Source organism: Manis javanica, chromosome 12 (assembly GCF_040802235.1).
Source record: "Manis javanica isolate MJ-LG chromosome 12, MJ_LKY, whole genome shotgun sequence".
Classification (NCBI taxonomy): Eukaryota; Metazoa; Chordata; class Mammalia; order Pholidota; family Manidae; genus Manis; species Manis javanica.
Genome location: NC_133167.1, coordinates 71,978,778 through 72,002,587, shown reverse-complemented (window position 1 = coordinate 72,002,587; position 23,810 = coordinate 71,978,778). Strand labels below are relative to the sequence as shown.

At 42.2% G+C, this 23,810-nt stretch overlaps 1 protein-coding gene across 2 annotated transcripts in view; it reads left to right on the top strand.

Annotated features, from left to right (window-relative positions):
* The window catches only part of SLC20A2 (solute carrier family 20 member 2), a 126,582-nt gene that overhangs the window by 35,812 nt on the left and 66,960 nt on the right, over window positions 1-23,810 (top strand). Inside the window, exon 1 of one of the 2 annotated variants that reach the window (XM_073218843.1) lies at window positions 19,956-20,162. The exons of the other annotated variant lie outside the window; for it this stretch is intronic. The gene's annotated coding sequence lies outside the window, so the exon portion shown is untranslated. Of the gene's footprint in view, window positions 1-19,955; window positions 20,163-23,810 lie in introns of those variants that run through there. 2 annotated transcript variants of the gene reach the window in all.

Here is a 23,810-nt window from a genome sequence, read left to right as displayed (position 1 = left end):
AACCTCCTTTGTATTTTATTGGCTTGTTTTGTGGGGTATATTACAGTTCTGAGATACTAAACTTGAAATGGGGAGATATTTCATTAATGGTTTTTCTTTTTATAAATTCTTTGCAATGTGGTAGATACTGAGTTTTTTAAATACTTACAAAAATTAGCTCAAGAAGTCAGGATCCATTAGTTAACTAATGTTCATCATTTTAAATAAGCAATAGAGCAGTTTGGCACTATTGTTCTAACATAATGTTGGGGTTGGTTGTAAGATGTTTTATAAACTCATTGCCTCTGAAGTTAATAATGGTAAATCATTAAGATGAAAGTGCAAATAACCTTTTGACATGTGAAGAGCCCCTAATTATGACAGCATAGATTTAAGTAACTTTAAGTTGGGTATCAAAAGTCAATTTCAGGACAATATAAATGGTGGGTGATGGACAGGTATTAGCTGGCTTATCAGTTTGGCTTTCCCAAATGTATCTTCTAACCTTAAAGTAACTGGTAAAGGAAAAGCTCTTTGCAAAAAATTGGAAGGAGGGAAGGAAAAGGATGGGATATAAAAAGCAGTGGTTCTTAATGCTAACTGCCTATTTGAAAAATTTTGTTTTTAAAGCAGAACACCTATACCCAGTTAAATTAGAATCTCTGAAAGTGGCACCTAGGCATTGGATATTTAAAAATGTTTCCAGGTAGTTCTGTTCAGCCCAGGTTGAGATCACTGAACTGTAAGCTGCACGATGCATCCATCTTCCTTGTACTGGATTAATGTGCATTCCACATACCTTTTGTTATTGATTCTACTGCAATGCATGATTTCCTGACCTGTCAATGTGGACACAAAGTATAAAACACAGCTATAATTTGTATAACAAGAGTGTCTATAAGGTGGAATCAAATACCCAAAAAAAGAAACAATTATTGAAAATTCAGAAGGAAATTAGGTTTCATTCCAGGACTTACTATGGGTGGGAAATTAAGCATTTGGAAAACCTGCCTGGAGTGTTTGGGTGAGGGTTCTGAGTCTTTATTGATATATCCTTTTGGCAACCATATTTGGTTTTTCTTTTCTTTTTTTACTTTGCAAAAGCAGTACTAACAAGTGAAAACATGCAAGAATAAATAAAATAAATACCTCACCGATGTTCGCAGCCTGATGTGAATTCTTCCCCACCTTTTTCTGTATTCATAAAAGTAAGTTTAAAGACATAAGGTTTTTGTTTTTTAAATAGGCTCATAATACTCTATACATTTTTCTGAATCTTGCTTTTCCTCATATCAAGGATATGTCTTCAGGTCAATAGAGATCTAATTTTTGTTTACAAAGAATGAATAAAAATTTCAATATACCTTGATTTATGCAACCATTTCCCCATAAATGGATTGAGGATGTTTCCTCTCTTGTGTGTACACAAACAATAGTGTAACACATATCCTTATATATAACCTTAGGTGCTTGAGCTGTTTCTGAAGTATTCTTACAATCTATAGTTTTGTTGTGTACAGATTTCTTAGTTTGTGGATACCTTCTTTGATAGAACTAGTGAGTTAATGTCAGTCAATGCTAGTAAATTGACTCCTTCTGAGTATTAAGTTGGGCAATAGGCGAATCAGTTTTTTTAGAAATGGACATTAATAAATACTAGTGACCAAAATGTTTTTCCTGGGTCCTAGAATCCCTAAGGTAGGGTATTTTCCCTGGAGGCCAACAGATGGGCTTTGTGTGGTCTTTGAACCATCCCATATTGATTGAAAAATTATGTACAAATGTACATTTGATGGCTTTAATCAGATTTTCAAAGGGGCTCTTGCCCCCACCCCAAAAAGGTTAGAAGTTGATAATGTGTGTGTCAGAGAGTACTTAGTCTAGAGAACCTGTAAAGTACTTTGAGTTCCCATTGATAGCACATTTTTAATCACAATGTCTTTTCTGTAAAAATCTGGATTGAAGTAAGTTCATTTAATTCCCAGAGGACACGAGCCTAGGAAAGATGACTGATACCATTGGTAGCAGACTGTAGATGCAGAATAATCTAAATAGGGTGTAATAATGTTCTCAGATCAGCAAGGTGAAGCATCCTGAGGAGAAGCCACCTGCAGGAACCGAGGGATGCTCGTGGGTGGAGGGTGGCGTCAGAGGCACCTGGGATGCGAGCCCTGGGAGTTGATCTGCTGTGTGCTGGCTTGGGTGCTCTGATGCCACTGCTAGAAAGAGGAGCTTGTTAGATCACATTTGGTGAATCGTGCTTGCATCTGAGGACCACATTTTAGGTGAGTCGTTGGCAAAGGAAGGAGACACAGCTAGTGAGGGCTTGGAAAATACAGTCACGTGTGGCGCCCCTTGTTAAAGGGGTCTCGTTGGATCTGGAGGAGGGGGTATAAATGGATGGGGGTAGCAGCCCTTAGAGATCAGGGGATAGGAAGACCAGTGTGCTCAGGAAATGTTTGAATGAATGAATGAATGAATGAGTGGAAGTTAAAAGGCAGAGGACTTCAATTTGAACTAAAGTCTGGTGAGAGTCCTCCAGTGGTGAGGCGGGCTGCCCAGAAAGTAACGGCTGTGGTCAGCGGAGACCTTCAGGCACAGCGATGGGGGCTGGGATCCGGCTGTGCTATTTTATTTGGAATTTTGTATGTCTTCTCAGGTACTTTAATTCTAAAACGGGAGAAAATTCTAAGATAATTTTGTAGGCTCTTTAAAAGTATTCATGTACATGGAGTCAAAATGCTTTTGACTCCAAGCTACATGGCTGTCAGTGTTTCAAAGTTACTAAAACATTCAAGTATAACAGGTTTATACTGGAACCTGCAGTCTGTAAATTATTCCGCCTTTAAGCCTGAAGCGACTAGCCTAGACTTGCAGAGAGTGTGGTTTAAGATTTCATCTTTTGTTACGTGAGGAGAAAAACTACAATCCTTTCAAGCTACACAAAGAGTGAAAAAGGAAATTCCCTCCTTCCTGTAGCCTCGGGAAATAGGCACAATATCTTCGCTAGACTGTCTGGGTTCTGAGTCAGATGATCGCAACACTCTGGAATTTGTGTCATGCTGCCTCACATATATAGCTCTGCCCCCGCATTGGCACATGCCTGGGAAAGTGTCTAATATTTAAATTGATTGAGACAGCTCCTATTACCCCTCAATAACTGAAATAATTTAAAAGTCCTTTAGGTTATGGAAATGGGTAAATGTCAGTTTTCTGTATGTAAAACTTACAAAAATACCCCTCTGTGTCATGCTAGTGGCCTTGGAACATGCGCAGGGGTGGGGGGCACTGTGGACGTCCTGGCTTCCCCTCCTTGTCATAGTGCTGGGGAGGTTTAGGGCTGAGGAGTTTGGGCCCCCCACCTACTGGCTGTGCGACCCTGATCTCCTGTGCATCTCCCCACTTGTGAGGGACATGGGATGGTATTGCTCACCCTGTTGTGAGAAGGCGTGCAACATGTGCTGGAACATTCTGTTACTGTGCCTCCTGCTGTCGTCTTTGAGCTACTGTTTGTTTTCTTTCCTGCTTTATCAGATGCTGCCCTCTATGTATCTTGTACTACCTTAAACAAAGCATGTCTAAAACTAATTTTTACAGCCCCACCCCATCCTCCTTGCATCCTAGAGCTAGGCCTTTTGGCCACATGCTCCTAGCCAGAGAGAGTGGTTACTGGATGGTCCTCCCCAGAGAGGGTGTGGGAAGACGTTAACGCTGCATCTGGACTCCTGCTGCCTGGGACTAAAGTCCTGACCCCCACTTATCACCATGTGGCCGTGGATGAGTTACTTAATGTCTCTAAATCTCAGTTTCTTCAATTGTGAAATAGATGTGATAGCAGTCTGTCTTGTAGAATTGGGAAAATGCAGTGTGACAAATACATGTGAAGTGTTTAGCATGGTTTCTGATTCTTCAGTAAGTGCACGGCACATGTTTACTCTGTGGTGCTCAGGCTGGAAATGGCCGTGTTGTTCTTAATCCCTCCTCTGTCCCCTCACCCAAGGGCCAGCGATGCTAGTGATTCAGACTCTCTGTCCCATCGCCACCTTCAGACCAGGGTTTCTTAATCAAATCCATTATACTCAAAAGAGGTTCATAATCCTCTGAAATTACAGATGCAGCTTTTGACACGTGTGCATTTGTCCTAAGGGAAGGGCTTTTAGCCTTTATCATTGACCTTCACACAGGTCAGTGGCCTACGAAAGGTCACTAACTATTGGCTTGGCCTCTTATCTCGAGCCTGTGTTCAGTAGCCTATAAATTGACTTTCCTCCCGCATCTCTGTGCCTCTCTACATACTGTTGCCCAGTTAACTTTTTTATGTTTTTGTATCACCATCCTTACTATATATACAGTTGTGTTGATTCCCCGTTCTCACAGTAGTTCTCACCCTGACTGCATACTAGGATCATATGGGAAGCCTTTTTAAAAATACTGATGCCCAGGCCCCATCCTAGACCAAATAATTGAAATTGAGAAATAGCAGGTATCATTGTTCTGTTTTAAAGCTTCCCAGGAGATTGTAATGTGCAGCCAGAGTGGAAAGCCTCGGGGCTGTGGGATAATGGACCATCAGCATGCTCATAAGGACCTCAGCAAGCTAGCACTAATCGCCTTTCTCAGCCTAATCTTCTTCCTCTCACATTCGCAGCCCTTGACTTTCACTCCTGGTGCAGACTTTTGCTCTTCCCAGAATGTGCTTCCTGCCTCTGAGCCTTTGCTTGTGATCACCTTGACTGAAACCCTTTCTCTGCCTGGTCATTTCCATTGCAGGACCTTCCCCAGGCCCCAGAGAGAATTGCAACCCTTACTTTTATACAAATTTGTACTGTATTTTCCTTTATGTCTCATGCCTTATGCTGTTACAATTATTTGTGTGTGTCTATCTTCCACACGACACTGAACCCCTAGAAGGTGGGATCCTCATTTATTTCATTTCTCTAGTACCAGGTTAGGAACCTCCCTGGGAGTCTAATGAATGAGTAAATGAGAATGAACAGCCAGCAGCCTGCCCTGGGGAATCCAGAAGGCCAGGGGTGGGAGTGTAAGTGAACGGTATGCGAGATGCGGTGAGCAATGCTCAGCGTTCCCTGCTGCTGCGACTCTACTATTGCTTTTTCTTGCTTTACAAAAACGAAAGATCAAAGTATGTGAAGTTTCTCATATGGGACTAGGAAGTCAAGACCAGCTTTGAAAAAAACCTACAAACATTTGAACATTTTTTAACACAATGGTACAAAGTCCCGAAGCCCTGCAGAGATTTCTGAATGAGAAGATAGTCAGCCACAGTGATGGTGGCTGCCACCAACTTTGCCCTGTGGATTATCCTCATTTAGTGACTGATTTAAAGATACCCTTATTTGGACAGTTCTCCAGACATTATATGTTGCTAATTTTGGTCTCACCCCTGGCCTTTGTGTTTTAGCTGCTGCCTGGTCCTTTTCTTGGCTATTTTTAGTATTTTTTTTCTCAGTGTGTCTCAGAATTGTCCCAACACATTCTAAAGAATCTTAACTTAAGGGTGATTTCTTCTTCCTGTTCCTTCAGTGCCCAAGATTAATTTCATAGTAATTCTGGAAGAATTACTTTAGTAAGTGATCTCAGATTCTCTTGGATTTGTTTGGGGGATGTTTGGGGTTATTTATTTGCCCTTTATTGTAAGTATTTTTCCCAAACACCAACTGACCACTACACTCTTGTGAGAAGAGAGAGCTTGTTTAACACTCACGCAAAGAGCAGTGAACACCAGTCTGATGTCTCGATCGGAATGCACTTCACTCGGACACGCTGTCCGTGAACAACCAGAATACCTTTTGGCTGCTTATTATTTTACATTCTTGTATCTTGTAACTTTGACTACCAAAGGCAAGATTTTTCTTACTGAAAATCATAATGTTAGTTGGAATTTATTAATATGCTACCCTTGAACATTTCTATCCTCTTCTTTAAAAGGAGTTGGTTAAAAAAAACCTTAAATCTGGATAAGAACTCCTTTAAATGTAGTTTACAAGAAAGGATCTCAGTTTGAGAAATTACAAAGAATAATTTTTAGGCCTTTTCTAAAAAGCATTTTTAAAAAAGGTCTAAGTAAAGAACTGGGAAATGCACTCTTCCGTGGCAGTTGGAGGGACAGGAAGACAGTGCCAAGCAAGAGAAGAAACCACCTCTTGCAGTGAAAGCATTAAGGTCTCACATGCATAATCATCTCCTCTTCACAGTTGACAGCCAGCCACAGAGAGCCCCGTACTGTCTATCCACTCTTGTGGTGGTGACCCGTGGCCCACATAAAGGAACTGGTCTCCGGTGCTTCTGAGAATGGCCTCTTGGATTATTATAATTACTAGACTATTACAGTTCTTAGAGCTGAGTTGTTAATCCTTCTGGTTTTTTGCTTACTACTGCTACTTTGAAAAAGGAGCTCTTGTTGGAGCACTTTTTTTATTTCTTTTTATTTTGGTATCATTAATCTACAATTACATGAAGAACATTGTGTTTACTAGGCTCCCCCCTTCAACAACTCCCCCCCTAAAAAACCCCATTAGAGTCACTGTCCATCAACGTAGTAAGATGTTGTAGAATCACTACTTGTCTTCTCTGTGTTGCACAGCCCTCCCTGTGACCCCCCACATTATACATGCTAATCATAATGCCCCCTTCCTTTTTCCCCACTTTATCCCTCTCTTCCCACCCATCCACCCCAGTCCCTTTTCCTTTGGTAACTGTTAGTCCATTCTTGGGTTCTGTGAGTCTGCTGCTGTTTTGTTCCCTCAGTTTTTTCTTTGTTCTTATACTCCACATATAAGTGAAATCATTTGGTACTTGTCTTTCTCCGGCTGGCTTATTTCACTGAGCATAATACCCTCTAGCTCCATCCATGTTGTTGCAAATGGTAGGATTTGTTTTCTTCTTATGGCTGAATAATATTCCATTGTGTATATGTGCCACATCTTCTTTGCCCATTCATCTACTGCTGGACACTTAGGTTGCTTCCATTTCTTGGCTATTGTCAATAGTGCTGTGATAAACATAGGGGTGCATCTGTCTTTTTCAAACTGGGCTGCTGCATTCTTAGGGTAAATTCCTAGAATTCCTGGGTCAAATGGTATTTCTATTTTGAGTATTCTGAGGAATCTCTCCATACTGCTTTCCACAATGGTTGAACTAGTTTACATTCCCACCAGCAGTGTAGGAGGGTTCCCCTTTCTCCACAACCTCGCCAGCATTTGTTGTTGTTTGTCTTTTGGATGGTAGTGATGATCCTTACTGGTGTGCGTTGATATCTCATTATGTTTTTAATTTGCATTTCTCTGATGACTAGTGATGAGGCACATCTTTTCATGTATCTGTTGGCCATCTGAATTTCTTCTTTGGAGAACTGTCTGTTCAGCTCCTCTGCCCATTTTTTAATTGGATTATTTGCTTTTTGTTTGTTGAGGTGTGTGAGCTCTTTATATATTTTGGATGTCAACCCTTTATCGGATCTGTCATTTATAAATATATTCTCCCATACTGTAGGATACCTTTTTGTTCTATTGATGGTGTCCTTTGCTGTACAGAAGCTTTTCAGCTTGATATAGCCCCACTTGTTCATTTTGGCTTTTGTTTTCCTTGCCCGGGGAGATATGTTCATGAAGAAGTCACTCATGTTTATGTCCAAGAGATTTTTGCCTATATTTTCTTCTAAGAGTTTTATGGTTTCATGACTTACATGCAGGTCTTTGCTCTATTTCAAATTTACTTTTGTGTATGAGATTAGACAATGATCCAGTTTCATTCTCTTACATGTAGCTGTCCAGTTTTGCCAGCACCAACTGTTGGAGAGACTGTCATTTCCCCATTGTATGTTCATAGCTCCTTATCGTATAATAATTGACCAAATATGTTTGGGTTAATGTCTGGAGTCTCTATTCTGTTCCACTGGTCTGTGGGTCTGTTCTTGTGCCAGTACCAAATTGTCTTGATTACTGTGGCTTTGTAGTAGAGCTTGAAGTTGGTGAGCAAGATCCCCCCCACTTTATTCTTCCTTCTCAGGATTGCTTTGGCTATTTGGAGTCTTTGGTGTTTCCATATGAATTTTTGAACTATTTGTTCCAGTTCGTTGAAGAATGCTGTTGGTAATTTGATAGGGGTTGCATCAAATCTGTATATTGCTTTGGGCAGGATGGCCATTTTGACGATATTAGTTCTTCCCAGCCAGGAGCATGGGATGAGTTTCCATTTGTTAGTGACCTCTTTAATTTATCTTAAGAGTGTCTTGTAGTTTTCAGGGTATAGGTCTTTCACTTCCTTGGTTAGGTTTATTCCTAGGTATTTTATTCTTTTTGATGCTATTGTGAATGGAATTGTTTTCACGATTTCTCTGTTAGTTCATCGTTAGTGTCTAGGAAAGCAACAGACTTCTGTGTATTAATTTTGTATCCTGCAACTCTGCTGAATTCCGATATTAGTTCTAGTAGTTTTGGAATGGAGTCTTTAGGGTTTTTTTATGTACAATATCATGTCATCTGCAAATAGTGAGAGTTTGACTTCTACTTTACCAATCTGGATGCCTTGTATTTCTTTGTTTTGCCTGATTGCCATGGCTAGGACCTCCAGTACTATGTTGAATAACAGTGGGGAGAGTGGGCATCCCTGTCTTGTTCCCAATCTTAGAGGAAAAGCTTTCAGCCTCTTGCTGTTAAGTATGATGTTGGCTGTGTGTTTTTCATATATGGCCTTTATTATGTTGATGTACTTGCCCTCTATACCCATTTTGTTGAGAGTTTTTATTATGAATGGATGTTGAATTTTGTCAAATGCTTTTTCTGCATCTATGGAAATGACCATGTGGTTTCTGTCCTTCTTTTTGTTGATGTGGTGGATGATGTTGATGGATTTTCAAATGTTGTACCATCCTTGCATCCCTGAGATGAATCCCACTTGGTCATGGTGTATGATCCTCTTGATGTATTTTTGAAATTTGGTTTGCTAATATTTTGTTGAGTATTTTTGCATCTACATTCATCAGGGATATTGGTCTGTAATTTTCTTTTTTGGTGGGTTCTTTGCCTGGTTTTGGTATTAAGGTGATGTTGGCTTCATAGAACGAGTCTGGAAGTATTCCCTCTTCTTCTATTTTTTGGAAAACTTTAAGGAGAATGGGTATTATGTCTTCTCTATATGTCTGATAAAATTCAGTGGTGAATCCATCTGGACCAGGCGTTTTGTTTTTGAGCAGGTTTTTGATTATCAGTTCAATTTCTTTGCTGGTAATGGTTTGTTTAGATTTTGTGTTTCTTCCTTGGTCAGTTTTAGAAGGTTGTTTTTTTCTAGGAAGTTGTCCATTTCTTCTTGGTTTTCCAGCTTGTTAGCATATAGGTTTTCATAGTATTCTCTAATAATTATTTGTACTTCTGTGGGGTCTGTCGTGATTTTGCCTTTCTCTTTTCTGATTCTGTTGATGTGTGTTGATTCTTTTTCTCTTAATAAGTCTGGCTAGAGGCTTATCTATTTTTTTTATTTTCTCAAAGAACCAGCTCTTGTTTTCACTGATTTTTTTCTATTGTTTTATTCTTCTCAATTTTATTGCTTTCTTCTCTGATCTTTATTATGTCACTCCTTCTGCTGACTTTGGGCCTCATTTGTTCTTCTTTTTCCAGTTTCAATAATGCTGACATTAGACTATTTATTCATTTGGGATTGTTCTTCCTTCTTTAAATAGGCCTGGATTGCTATATACTTTCCTCTTAGAACTGCCTTTGCTGTGTCCCACAGAAGTTGGGGCTTTATGCTGTCGTTGTCATTTGTCTTCATATATTGCATGATCTCTGTTTTAATTTGGACATTGATCCATTGATTATTTAGAAGCATGTTGTTAAGCCTCCATGTGTTTGTGAGTCTTTTTGTTTTCTTTGTACAATTTCTTTCTAGTTTTATGCCTTTGTGGTCTGAGAAGTTGGTTGGTAGAATTTTAATGTTTTTGAATTTACTGAGGCTCTTTTTGTGGCCTAGTATGTGGTCAATTCTGGAAAATGTTCGGTGTGCACTTGAGAAGAATGTGTATCCTGCTGCTTTTGGGTGTAGTGTTCTGTAGATGTCTGCTAAGCCCATCTGTTTTAGTGTGTTGTTCAGTGCCTCTGTGTCCTTACTTATTTTCTGTCTGGTGGATCTATCCTTTGGAGTGAGTGGTGTGTTGAAGTCTCCTAGACCGAATGCGTTGCATTCTAATTCCTCCTTTAATTCTTTTAGTATTTCTTTCACATATGTTGGTGCTCCTGTATTGGGTACATATATATTTATAATGGTTATATCCTCTTCTTGGACTGAGCCCTTTATCATTATGTAATGTTCTTCTTTATCTCTTGTTACTTTCTTTGTTTTGAAGTCTATTTTGTCTGATACAAGTACTGCAACACCTGCTTTTTTCTCCCTGTTGTTTGCATGAAATATCTTTTTCCATCCCTTGACTTTTAGTCTGTGTGTGTCTTTGGGTTTGAGGTGAGTCTCTTGTAAGCAGCGTATAGATGGGTCTTGCTTTTTTGTCCATTCTATTACTCTGTGACTTTTGATTGGTGCATTCAGTTCATTTACATTTAGGGTGGTTATTGAAAGATATGTACTTATTGCCATTGCAGGTTTTAGATTCATGGTTACCAATGGTTCAAGGGTAGCCTCTTTACTACCTTGTCATCTAACTTAATTCTCTTATTAAGCTATTATAAACACGGTCTGATGAGTCTTTATTTCTCTCCCTTCTTATTCCTCCTCCTCTATTCTTTATATGTTAGGTATTCTATTCTGTACTCTTTTGTGTTTTCTTTGACTGCTTTTGTGAGTAGCTGATTTTATGTTTTGCCTTTAGTTAGTATTTGGTTGGTCTGCTTCCTTTGCTGTGATTTTATTTTCTCTGGTGACATCTATTTAGCCTTTGGAGTGCTTCCATCTAGAGCAGTCCCTTTAAAATACCCTGTAGAGGTGGTTTGTGGGAGGCAAATTCCCTCAACTTTTGTTTGTATGGGAATTGTTTAATCCCTCCTTCATATTTAAATGATAATTGTGCTGGATACAGTATTCTTGGTTCAAGGCCCTTCTGTTTCATTGAATTAAATATATCATGCCATTTGCTTCTGGCTTGTAAAGTTTCTTTTGAGAAGTCTGATGATAGCCTGATGGATTTTCCTTTGTAGGTGACCTTTTTCCTCTCTCTGGCTGCCTTTAATACTCTGTCCTTTTCTTTGATCTTTTCCATTTTAATTATTATGTGTCTTGGTATTGTCCTCCTTGGGTCCCTTGTGTTAGGAGTTTTGTGGGCCTCCATGGTCTGAGAGACCATTTACTCCCCCAGTTTGGGGATGTTTTCAGCAATTATTTCTTTAAAGACACTTCCTATCCCTTTTTCTCTCTCTTCTTCTTCTGGTAGTCCTATAATGTGAATATTGTTCCATTTGGGTTGGTCACACTGTTCTCTTTATATTCTTTCATTCCTGGAGATCCTTTTATCTCTCTCTGCCTCAGCTTCTCTGTATTCCTGTTCTCTGATTTCTATTCCATTAATGGCCTCTTGCACTTCATCCAATCTGCTCTTAAGTCCTTCCAGAGATTTGTTTTATTTCTGTATTCTCCCTCCCAAGCTTATCTGTTAGCTCTTGCATATTCCTCTGCAGCTCCATCAGCTTGGTTATGACCTTTATTTTGAATTCTTTTTCAGAAAGATTGGTTAACTCTATTTCCCCAGGCCCTCTCTCGGGAGTTGTCTGGGTAATTCTGGACTGGACCAAATTCTTCTGCCTTTTCATGGTGATAGAGGTAGCTGTACACAGGTAGCGTGTCTATCAGCTGGTAGAACACAGTCATTTCCTGCTTGCTGGTCGCCCTGCCCTTCTCTGCTGCCTTTCTTGGTTACCCGCACACCTGGAGCAGCCTCCAGATTAATCCACTAAGCTGCCGTGGGTGGGGTTGCCATCAGGGTAGCCCAGAGCCCTGCAGGGAGTGGCAGGCATGCCAGGTGTGCTCTACTGTGAGAGCAGCACCCTTTCCACCTTGCCCCGGTTTCTTTTGCCTTCACCAGGCAGCTGCGTGCTTGCAGCAGCCTTTGGGTCTGGCCCAGGGGGCTGTGTGCTGGGAGGAGATTCTGGGCAGCCGCTGGGGGTGTGGCTGCTCCACCGCCGCTGCGGGTGCACATGGCCACTCCACCACCACCATTGCCGGCTCACGCAGCCGCTCCCGGGCCACTCCACTGCTGCCTTGGGTGCACGTGGCCGCTCTCAGGCTTTTGGGCCACTGTGCTGGGGGCTATGCCAGCCAGGGGCATGATTGACAGGCTGCTTATCGCCGTGAGGGGCTTCAGAGCTGTGCTGCCACCCAGAGCTTAGGGCGCCTGGAGTTCCCTGGTATTCCCAGCTGCTGGGCTGAGTGTGCCAGGACTCTTCCATCCAGCTGTAAGGTCCCTGTCCCTTTAAGACTTTCAAAAAGCACTCGCTTTTCTTTTGTTCCAGGGGAGCCATTTGCGGGGACCTGTTTGCAGATTTTTCTTTTCCGTTTCTCTAATATCCAGCACACCATGCACTGTGTGTCTGTGCTCCCAGTGTGGATTACTAGAGCTGGTTGTTTAGCAGTCCTGGGCTTTCACTCTCTCCCCGCTCCAACTCCTCTCCTCCTGCTGGGGAGCTGGGGTCGGGGGGTGTGCACTTGGGTCCCGCCGGGCCGCAGCTTGTATCTTACCCTCTTCATGAGATGCTGAGTTCTCGCAGATGTAGATGCAGTCTGGCTGTTGTACTGTATCCACTGGTCTCTCTTCTAGGAATGTATTTGTTGTATTTTCAAAAATATATATGGTTTTGGGAGGAGATTTCCACTGCCCTACTCACGCCGCCATCTTGGCTCCTCTCCTGGACCACTTTTTAAAATGAAATAGTTTGTGCTTTAGAGATTCAGTTATGTACATTTGTCATCAAGAGATCATGATAAACCCCCCAGAGAAACTAGACACCTACTGGATTCTTGTAGCCAAGTGAAATGAAAATCTCTTAGACATACTTCATTTCTTTAGTTTAAGGTTGATTTTGTACTGCTTACCCTAAAAGTGGCCACTTGCAGTTTATCTGGTTGGGAACAGACCACACCTTTTTTCAGCAAAGCTTTTCAAAATTAGAGAATTAAGTTCTTGATTTCCCAAATCTCTTGGTAAATTGGTACCAAGTGTCATGTTGTACCACCCACTCAGGCATCTTCCCTTCAAACAAGGCAAACTCTCAGGGACTTGATCATAGAATAGCAGGAGCTGTGAGAACCTGCCTGAAATGATTTACTGGCTTTGGGCTGTAACTGTGAAGCAGTTTTGGGTTTTGCCCTTCATGTACCCTGTCTACCTGATATAAGATAGGGGGGCACTAGAAACCCAGTGCCCCAAAGCAGATCCTACAGGTGGCTCAACCAGCAATTTACCTTCATTGTTCTCATGGAGCCAAAATACATATATTTTTAAAAATCTTCATCAAGTACTGTTCTGAGTGCTTTCTATGCATTAATTTGTTTTTGCAACCATTCTGGGAAGTGGGTTTCTATCTTCATTTTACAGATGGGCAGAGAGAATTCTGTTAAAAACTTGCCTACGGTCACAAAGCCAGTGAGCTTTTTTTTAATGATCCCAGCAGTATGGCTCTGTTAAAGTGCTTGCCTACAACCCTCTCTTCCTCAGAAAGTCATACATTTTCAAGGTAGATGGTAGGTTGGCCCTTACCCTAAAAAGATCTACATGCCCTTGAAGTAAACTTGATTGCTTCTGAAACAGTGTGGAATGAAATAAAAATTAATACTTGGTGCTAATGTACCAAAAGGTTATGGAAGTCAGTAGTCTGCTGCCTCATTCTGAATAGTTTTCCTGTAATTGGATGGGGACATTTCTAATTAGCAGTTCAGCACAACTCATTAAATCAGAGTCTGTTTACAAATGCAGAATTGGCAATAAAGTTTGATTTGTGGTAGGCAAAATCTGCCTATGCATTATCTGTGAAAAAGATTTTAAGCAAATAATATAAGACTGCAGGAAATGTTTACCTGTTTCCGTACAGTAGAATATTTTCAAGTACTTTTAGCAGTATATTCTCTTAATATAATCTGTTAACTATCTTTAATACTTACATCTTTAAAAAGGAGAGAACTCAGTTCAACATTTTGTTAATAAATTCAAGTAATAAAACTATTTAAAAGTATTTTCATTTACTTGCAGGCACATTAGACTATAGTTAGTAAGATTTTATTAACCTACCTTTTGAATTACTATAGCTTTAAATCTAATTTTTTTCTAAATCTCAAATTACAGTACCTTTAAGGGTTTCTTGTTTTAGATTAACTTGAACACTCATAAATTATGGAGGTTCAGATTGTACTTAATAAGCCTGTGTTTATTTTTCCATTTAAGGTTTATTTATTACATAAAACACTAGCACACCTCTGTTTAAAGCTGGCAGCCATGCTGTCTGTCTAGCAATCTCAAGCCTAGCCTCTTGTATCTGCAGAGTCATTGCCCCCAAGAGAAAGGAGGAAACCCCCAGTTTCAAAGCAGAGGAGAGACAGTTCCTGTTCCAGTGTTGGGGCACCTGAAAACATGTCTGCTCTTGTCCACTAGTGTGATACTCTCTGAACCCCAGACAAAGGGGGAAAATTAAAAGTATATGTACCAGATGTGGTCCTTGGTGATAGAGCTTTATCTATGTATCTCTAGTCATACGTGTCTGCCCATCTGTCTTGCCATGATACATGCTTTACAAATACAAACTCATTTAATCTTCATAATACTATGAAGTAAGTATATTATTATCCCCACTTTAAAGATGATGAAACTGAGGCCGAGAGAGAATAATTGCCCAGCGTCAACAAGTACTGAAGGACGAGGCTGGAATTCAAACCAGGCAGCCTTGCTGTTGACACTGTGCTGTCACTGGGTACTTTACAACAGAGACTAGGAGAAATTAAGGAACTTCATCAGTAGTCCAAACAGTTATTAATTGATCGAGCCGAATTCTGATCACAAGCCATTTCCCAGACATACATCACAGCCCTCTTTTCTCTCTCTTTGCTTGTCATTCCTTCTGTGTAATGTTCTTTTCCCTCCTTTTGCTGTTGAAAGCTTATCAGCTGCAAAGGCTCAGTTCAAATGTCACCTCCTCCAACATGCCTTCTTTCCTGGTCAACCCAACTGGAAGCCTCTTGTTTTCCTAGATTCCTAATGGGATGAAATTTTACCCTGTGGGATACTTACTGATTACTCTCACAGGGTGGAAAGTTTATATATCCTGTCCAGACTAGGAACTTCTTGAAGGCAGAGAGTCATTCGCACTATTTTCTGTTTTTTTTTTGGCCATGGGCGTCCTGCCATTCGTACAAATCTTGCAAATGCTTGGGAGTTTCATAATGGCAGGGACCAACTGTTTAACAAATGCTTGTTAAATGGATGGCTATCAGGAATGTATGGAGAGGGTAAAAGTCCCCATCATTATTCTAAGGTACTTTAAAAAATCAACTATGTTAAAATAAGTAGTTAAACAACAGCACTAATAATATTTCTTTTATATTCAGTCTTTATATAAATTATAAGATCATGCTGAATTAGCTATTTTATCAAGAACTGCTCAAGAGTTTGCAACTATGTGTATCTTTTTTTTTTAGCTTACAAACCAAAGAACGCTGGACAAAAAAATGGTTTATTCTTATAGAGTTTGATTTCTCTGCTCATGTGTAAGTTGGTGTAAACTGGTACTCTAACCCATTTCTGAATTATTAAGACAGACTAGGTAGCTATAAACTAGGCCAATCAAATCACTCTGAGGACTCGGATGGAGGAATCATTTCCTGAACACGTATGGTTGTAGCACTGAAGTCGACATGTATTTGTTTCAAGTTATAGGAGGAAACAGAGTGCTTACCATGTTCACAACTTTGTGATCAGACCATATCACTGCTTCATTTTGGCTTGATTAACATTAATAGTTGGTATGACAGGTAAATATTATCAGAATTGTGAGTTTTAAGAGTAGATGGGCATTGTTAGTCTTAAGGTCTCATTTACAGATACAGGGATGGAATATTACAGACTTTTTGAGGATGTGTGTATTAGTGAGCTTTTGCTGCATAACCAACCACCCTGTACCAGTGACTTAGAAAACCTGCCTATGTTGTGTCTCACATTTCTGTAGGCCATCTAGGTGGTTCTTCTGGCCGGCCACATGGTCCAGGATGGCTCCCTCACATGTCAGGCAGTCATCGTGTTGGCTGGCGTGGGAGCCCCATGGCAGATGGTCTCGTCCTCAGTAGGCCAGCAGGGGCTTCTTGGTGTGTGGGCCTCTAGGTCCCAAGGTGCAGCAAGAGGGCAAGTCCCAGTGGGCAGCCTGCTCAGGTCTGTGGGTCAGGTTTTCTGTTGTCCTGCTGGTGGACCCAGAGGCAGTGTGGGAAGGGACTGCACAGGGGTACGGATGCAGGGCAGCAGGAACAACTAGTGGGCCATTACTGCCACAGTCAGCCAACACAGGGAGTCTGTATGTGCTGTATAGTCAGTGCCCCTAAATTCAGATCCCACCTGGGACTTCCAGCATGAGGTGATCCGGCAGAAAATCAAGCAGGCTGTCCAAACTCCCGAGTGTTCAGAGAGGCTGGGTTTCCCTGGAAGACTTAACAATTATTTGGAGCCCCTTTCAACTTTTCATTTTTTGAAGCTTTGAGCTGTAAAACTAGGGAGCCTTTAATCCTTAGTAAATATCCCAAATTGATCTTCAGCATGGACCACACTGCTGGCGGAAGGGGTGTGATCGCAATCCCACATCGCTGGGGGAGAGCCCTGCGGGCCGCCCAGCCGACCACCTCCCCTGAGTCCCCGCGCCCACCGTCCACGTGGGCATTTTCGCCCCTGTTCTGCAGGCGAGGAGGGAGCAGACTGCACACGTTAGCTAAGCTGCCTGAGGTCGTATGGCTGGTAGGCAGGGGTCTCCATTTTAGACCCAGGTCTTCCTGACTCCAGCTACATCCAAAGTAGATTTTTACCTAACGAGTTGAGAATTTTTTTTTCAGCATGAAGCCTTTGAGTGTTTTATGTCAGCCCCTGAAAAACTGGGAACCATGGTGGAATGTGAATTTTTTTCCCCCCTTTCTACTCTCCCTCCACCATCCCCTTCACTAGCTGGACCAAATGGAGTTTGACTTGAAGATGATAAAAGCTCAGGATGGAGACTTTACTGCTGGCTCTGGATGTAATTTTTAAATATTTTAGCATAACCAATCATAATGGCTCTTCTAAGTTTCCACAATAAAATTCAGAATGCCGAGATATTCCGAAGCATAGTTAAATTTTCATTAGAAGATAACCTTTACTTAAAAAATAGAGCGCCCCCCACCCCCACCCCGTGCATGCTCCCAGGGCATGTTGCCCGCGGCTGCAGAGCCCCTTCTGCAGAGCCGCTCCCCTGGGACCCCCTGCTCCTCGCCCCCCAACGCGAGCTTCCGATGAATTCCATGCCTAGGGAGAAATTCGTTTCTCCTGCCCTCCTTTTGGACTCTTTGCCCTCCTTTGAGCCCTTTCTTTCTCCTTTCTGAGAGTCCTGTTTCCTCCTCTCCCAGTCTCTCTCCCTTCTTCAGCACTCCTCAGCTTTCCGTCTCTCCCTCCATCTTATTACTGATTTTTTAATTCATGACATTGAAATGATAGTGTCTTGGATGTATTGAGCTAAAATGTATTAAAATTAACTTTTACTTTTTTAGTATGACTACTAGAAAAGTTTGAATTATGCATGTGACTGCTCTAGAAGATCAGTAGTAAGGTTAACTTACTAATGCAAGTTTATAAAAATAATTGCCTTTGTTTCAGTTTCATGGATCCGTTGGTCTAAAGACCCAAGGATCACCACTTGAGTAGCGTCCCTGCCTAACCCTCCTCCCCACCCCCACCAAAATATAATGAGATCAAATGGGGGAAGGATCTACCTTGCTCCTAATGGTGCACATAGATTTTTCTCTACTGTTTCAAGTATGCCTTGAGCAGGAGTAATGAAGAGGAAGCGGTAGCGCGACTAATGTAAATTGGAGGATACGCTGTTTTCTTTGGAATGTTTCAGTTCTTGCACTTTGAAACAGGTGTGGCCACTGTTGACAGACACAGTAGTCAGGCTGCACATATTTGATACGTGAGGAGCTGGAAAACTGTTCAGCGTTCCCTGCCTTCCCTGTAATGGGTGCAGGATACCGTTCCTCCCTGATGCAAAATCCAGGGCACAAGTAAACTCAGCATATCTACTTTTTCTTTATGATTTAGGGAAGAAATGTTTTGATGAACTGTGACATAATAGGGTGAGGATAGTCGTGTCAAAAATAGCCTCACAGTATCCTCTTTGGGTATTAGGAATTCCAGAGTAAGCTTGCTGTGGGTCACTGAGAATTATGTTAACCAGAGATCAGCCATCTCTGGTGAGTGCCAGCTTCTTTCCTTTGGGCCAGTGTGGGAAGGGCCCACCTTTAGTGACTTTGGATTGTGGTGGGGGTGAGTGCACACCAAATACCATCTCCTGGGGCTGGGGCAAGGGCTGCCTATGGTTGCCTGCGGTTAGGTGCAGGGCTGGAATTCCAGACTAGCAGCCAGCAATTTTTGTCAACACCCAGGAGGGGGACTGTGCTGGTGTCACCAGCGCACGCCAGTGAAAATCTACCCGGCTGCGGCTTTGGGCATGCATGCCACAGGTGAGCATGCTTTGTAGGGACACAGTTATGTCTTAAGGATCCATGACACAGGGCATACCGCCTGCAGTAGACAGGCAGGGAGTGGGCCCTTGTTGCTCAGACCTGGGATTTGGGAGTTGAGTAGAATTAATCTCTTGGAGCCTAAACTGACATGTGACATTTTAAAATTAGGAAAACAAACAGCTCTGGAAAGATCTGTAGGATTATAGCTAAATGGTTAATACAGGAGACATGTCAGAGAGAGGTTAAGGAGGGAGGGATGGAGTGTTGATTCAGAAAGAAGCCTCGGACAAGTCATTGAATTACTCTGTTTTTTACCCATCTGTTTAAAAAAATTAGAAAATGACATTTCCCATAGATGTTTGTAGATCTGATTGTTGTTTGCAATGTGCCCTATCTCTTATAAAATGTTCAGTAGAGCAAAGTAGGTTATCAGAACTCAAATGCCTAAAACAAATTAGTCTGAACCATCTTGAGTAGATATTAAGTAGCTCGGTGTCTTTGATATAAATTGTACTTAATATAGGAGTTTATATTTTCTAAAGACAGCTCCATGTTACTTCTGACTTTAGTTTGAGTATCAGCTGTGTACTTGGGGTCTCTAGCTGTCACTTTGAGCTTCAACATGCTTTATAGATGGCCAGTCACCTGTGGAGGCCGGTTTAACAGTTGCAGCCAGCCAGGCAGTTCTATGCACTTCGGACTGCTTCTGGCCAAGGGTGATGCCTTTTGCAGATATTTGAGATGTTTGTTCTCAGTTGTAATTCATGAGTGAACCTCTGTCCCCAGAGCAATTCCTTGGGAGGTACAGAATTCAAAGCGAGAATGGAAGTAAAGGAAATTAGTTCATTCCCTATCAAGGGAAAACGCTTTCCTTTCAGGGCACTTGTTGATAGACCTACCCGTTTGTGTGTCCAGTGCCTATTTAATTTCACATACTACCGCATCTGATCGTACTGCTTAAATAATTTGACAGGCTGTCCTTTAACTTTGCTTCTCCTTGTGAAGAGCCTACAGCACTGCCCCCTTATTGCCAAAGTTTTGTCGGATTTTTGTACACTTAAAAAGCAAGTGAACACGGGCTGTGAAAAAGCGCTTACTCTTTCTCTTTGTCAATGCTTGCAAAAACAACTTAAAACAAGTTGGCGTTATTGGCCCGAATTCAGTAATTAGCATGATCATGATGCTATGCATTGTTCAGGGGAGCACGCCCCTTGGCCAGCTTTCCCATTAAGAGGACACCAATGTTGTCCCGGCACAAATGATGCAAATCAGCGAGATCCTGCCTGCTGCTCCTGTGCAGTTAATTTTAGCCAGGGTTTGTTCTCTGAGCTGTAAAACTGCTTAGCCAAGTAGAAGTTAGCAAGCTGAAATGTGACTTCGCGGCCTAATGTCATAGGTTATCTATTTTAGACCTCAGATTGTGTTCATGATCGGGAGGGCAATCTTCTGATGAATTGCAGCTCAGACTTCCTTTCAAAGGACTTGTAAGTACTGGGTGAATTTTTAAGATTTCTCTTTGTTCTTTTCTCCTTAAATCTTCCTAATGTTGCTATCCCAGTAATTTTTTATTCTTGGGAAAACTGGAAACTATGGGGAGGGGACTTTAGAACATTCTAAGGGTGGTAGCCAAAGGTTTTTCTCTAAGTGTATCCTACTGCAAGAACCTGCCTTATTTAGCTTTTCCAAGAGAAAGTATTGAGTCTTACTATTTTTAAACTTTGGAAAGCAATCTGAGAATTATTACTTATTTTATTTGTTAAAATATTTGATTAATAGAGTGGATGTGGCATTGAGCTTTATTTCTATGGTAACCTAAGTCTTAAGGGGAAAAACATTAAAAGTGAATTCCTCTTATACCATTCTTACTGTGAGCTACATGCTTATGCAGAAATAATGGTGGTGTCAGAGGTGCTCCAGTAAAACATATTAGGTGGTCAGTTTTTATTTTTTTAAGAAGGAATTTGGGCTTACAAATAGACCCCATATACTCCTCAAGAGAAGCAATTAAAAAAATAAAGTAAATGTAGGAGGAAGGCTTTAGAAAGTGATTGAAAACATCCTCTGGAATTGGGTTGGATATCAAAATTAATCAAAGGTCTTGAAATTCTCCAATCTTAACTTCTCGTAGCTTATGAAGTCATTGCCAACTTATATTTGGACTGAAGAAAATGAAGATTTTAATACCGAATATTTTTAATTAAATCTGAATGACTTTGCTTTGTTTGAAGTTGTTTTAATTTAGAGTACAGTGATTTCATGCCAGACAGCTTGCTTACAACACAGAACCAGGCAGGAATTTCTTTATCAATTAAAACATAAATTGCATGCCCTCTAGGAATCTTGGTTTTAATGAGATGATTCTAGTAGGCAGTGTGGTAGCAGCGTACCAGGCCTCCATGTCTGCACCGCATCTGTGAGCCACGATGGAGACATTCCCTCAAATGCCATTTACCCATTTTGAAAGCTGTATTTAAAGACTTCTTTGTTATTATGTATTGTCGCATTTTACATTCAAATGACTTAAGATGTCAACAATGAAAGAAAGTGTTTCAGTGGTACATTTAGTAGGAAAAGAATGTAAGAAGGGAAAAATAGAACTGAGTTCTTGGGCTATTTTTGGAAAGAAACTTGTTTTTAAAACGTAAGTATTTTATTGAGCAGAGAAATTCGCAGTCCAGAGTAATTGTAATTATAACAGAAAAGTCTGTAATATCTCCTCCAGCAGTAACGATACTTCATTCCAGTGTATGCTTTGTAGTATAATAATTTCATCGGAGGAAAATAACTGTACTTTTTCCTTCGGTTCTTAACAAGGCTCCATCAGCATCTCAGTGGAGTGTTTTAAATGTAGATCAGTCAGATACTGGACAGTTTTCAGGCTCTTAATTCATTCCCTCTACTGTAGTTCAGTCCTGCAAAAAAGAAACTGTTTAAAATTGATCCACTTTAAAAAATTTAACAAGTTGCTGTAGGTATTTTTACCACGAGGAAGCATGTGTTCTTTCTGGAGGGGTTGCCGGAAGGCTCATAGGCGCTTTCCGAGTGTTGGGTCTGATGATTTCGTGCTGTGAGAGGGCGGTCGAGGGGAATGGAGGAGCTCATTTTCGTCACGTAGTATGAGCAGGCGCTGAGGTTGCCTCCAGCGCTTCGTACCTGGTGCCTGGTGGAGGGGTGTGGGTTGTGGGTCCTCCGTAAGCAGCAGCTCAGGTGACCAGGAACAGCCTTGGGTGGGACAGACCCCAGTGAGCTCAACTCGGACTCTCCAATGGGGTCAGCGTGCTGAGGAGCCCATGGGCCGGGCACACCCGTGCCTCCCAGCAGGTCTCCCCCGGGCAGCTCGCTCCCCGCACAGCCGTCCTGTGCCCCGCACGGCCATCCTGGGGCAGCTGCCCGCCCTGGCCGCGCACGCCCTGCCCAGGTCCCCCACTTCTGAAAATGGCTGGAGACCCACAGGCTCCGGTAGAGTAGCTCCTGCCCTCGGTGGGTTTATTTTGCTGTTACTTTATTCCTGGAGAAGAGGCTTCTGCTCTGAAGCTCTGAGGGATTTTTCCGGAAAGCAGAGAGGAGACTGTTCCTTGGGGCCCCTTCACCGGCAGGAAGTTTTTAATCGGTACTTGTCTCTGTGGCTGTATGGGAATTGCAGGCTCCGTGATCACATCTCTAGAATGTTCTCTTTCAAAGGGAATTTCTGTAGGCACAGGCTTTGTTATATCGCGTGTCCACTGTTTGACCCCCAGTGAGAGGAGCAGCGAGCGGAGCGGCACCTTCAGCCTTGCCTGTCTCGGCCACGAGTGTCCCACAGGGGTTGCCCTCTGCTGGAGTTCTGGCTTCTTTCATTTCTCCTGGAAATACTGGGACCGCGGTCACCCTTTAGCCTGTATCACGCACCCCCAGAGCACATACAGTACACAAAGCAAGCACAGCCCCCACTCGGAGGCTCACGTGCTGAAATGAGGCGCTGCACAGACTGGGCCCGGCCGGCACAACTGGCAGGGGGAGGAGGTGAAAATGAAAGACAAGAAAATAAGGCAGAGTGGGGCCCCCCCAAAGGCAAGGGATCCGGCGGGCTCACCTGCCCCTGGAACTGTTATTACATGGGGGGAAGGGGGGCGGTAAGCTTGGTGTGTTCAAGTCTAGTCCGTGTTAAGATGCATTTTTCTCCACATAATGATACTTGGATAGAAGTCTGAATTTGGGCTCCAGATTTTCCCTCCCCTCCTGGGCTGCTGTGCAGTTGAAACCCTCCACTGGTTTAGGATGTTGAGTCAACTATTAAGTTAGAGAAGCGCCTTGAGCTTCTCAGAAGAAAGGCATTGCCAAGGTCAAGCAAGCATCTCAGCAGCTTGTAAAGGAGTCAGAAGATCATGAATCAGAAGGGAGCTGAAGGCAGGCTGGGGTACTGGAGATCGATAGACGGGAGTGTACTGTATGCGTCTGTGAGTCATTTTTCCCTTTATACTCAGCCCAGCCAGTCTGTGACTAAGGTTCTGGGTCTAGTTAATGGCTCCATAACAGAGACTTGGAAAGGGTTCAACAAAGAACCTCAAAAAATGATTACAGAGTTGAGAAATGATACCTCTAATAAGAGGCTAGGGAACATCCATTATTTAGCCTGGAGTTAAAAACACTGGCCAGAGGACTCTTGAATTGTTATTCAAGTGGATGTATGCCCCAGTACCAAGGCGAGGACCCGTGGGTTTCCATTCCCATGGAGGGCGTAGGAGGGCAACCCAGCAAGCGTTAGGCTAGAGCCACGGTGCTCGGTGCTCGCAGCCCAGGCCCAGGGCCCTCAGCATCAGCTCCCCCCAGACCTTGCTGGAAATGCACACCCACAGGCCCCACCCCTAGCCTGTTCACTAAGAAACCACAGGAGTGGGGCCCTGCAGTCTGTTTAACAAGCCCCCCAAGTGAATCCAATGTACACTCAGTTTGAGGGCCACTAGGCATGATGTAAAGAAAAAGGCTGTTTTAAAATGGGGAATTTGGATACTGGGAAATGTAAACATTTTTCCTGACATCATGTAAAACAGGTTGCTATTTGTGATGTTTTCAGTATTCTCTCTGAAGTCAGGAGATAAATGACCTCTCAGAGTCCCTTCCACCCTGGCTTTCCTCTGGATTTGCTCTGTCAC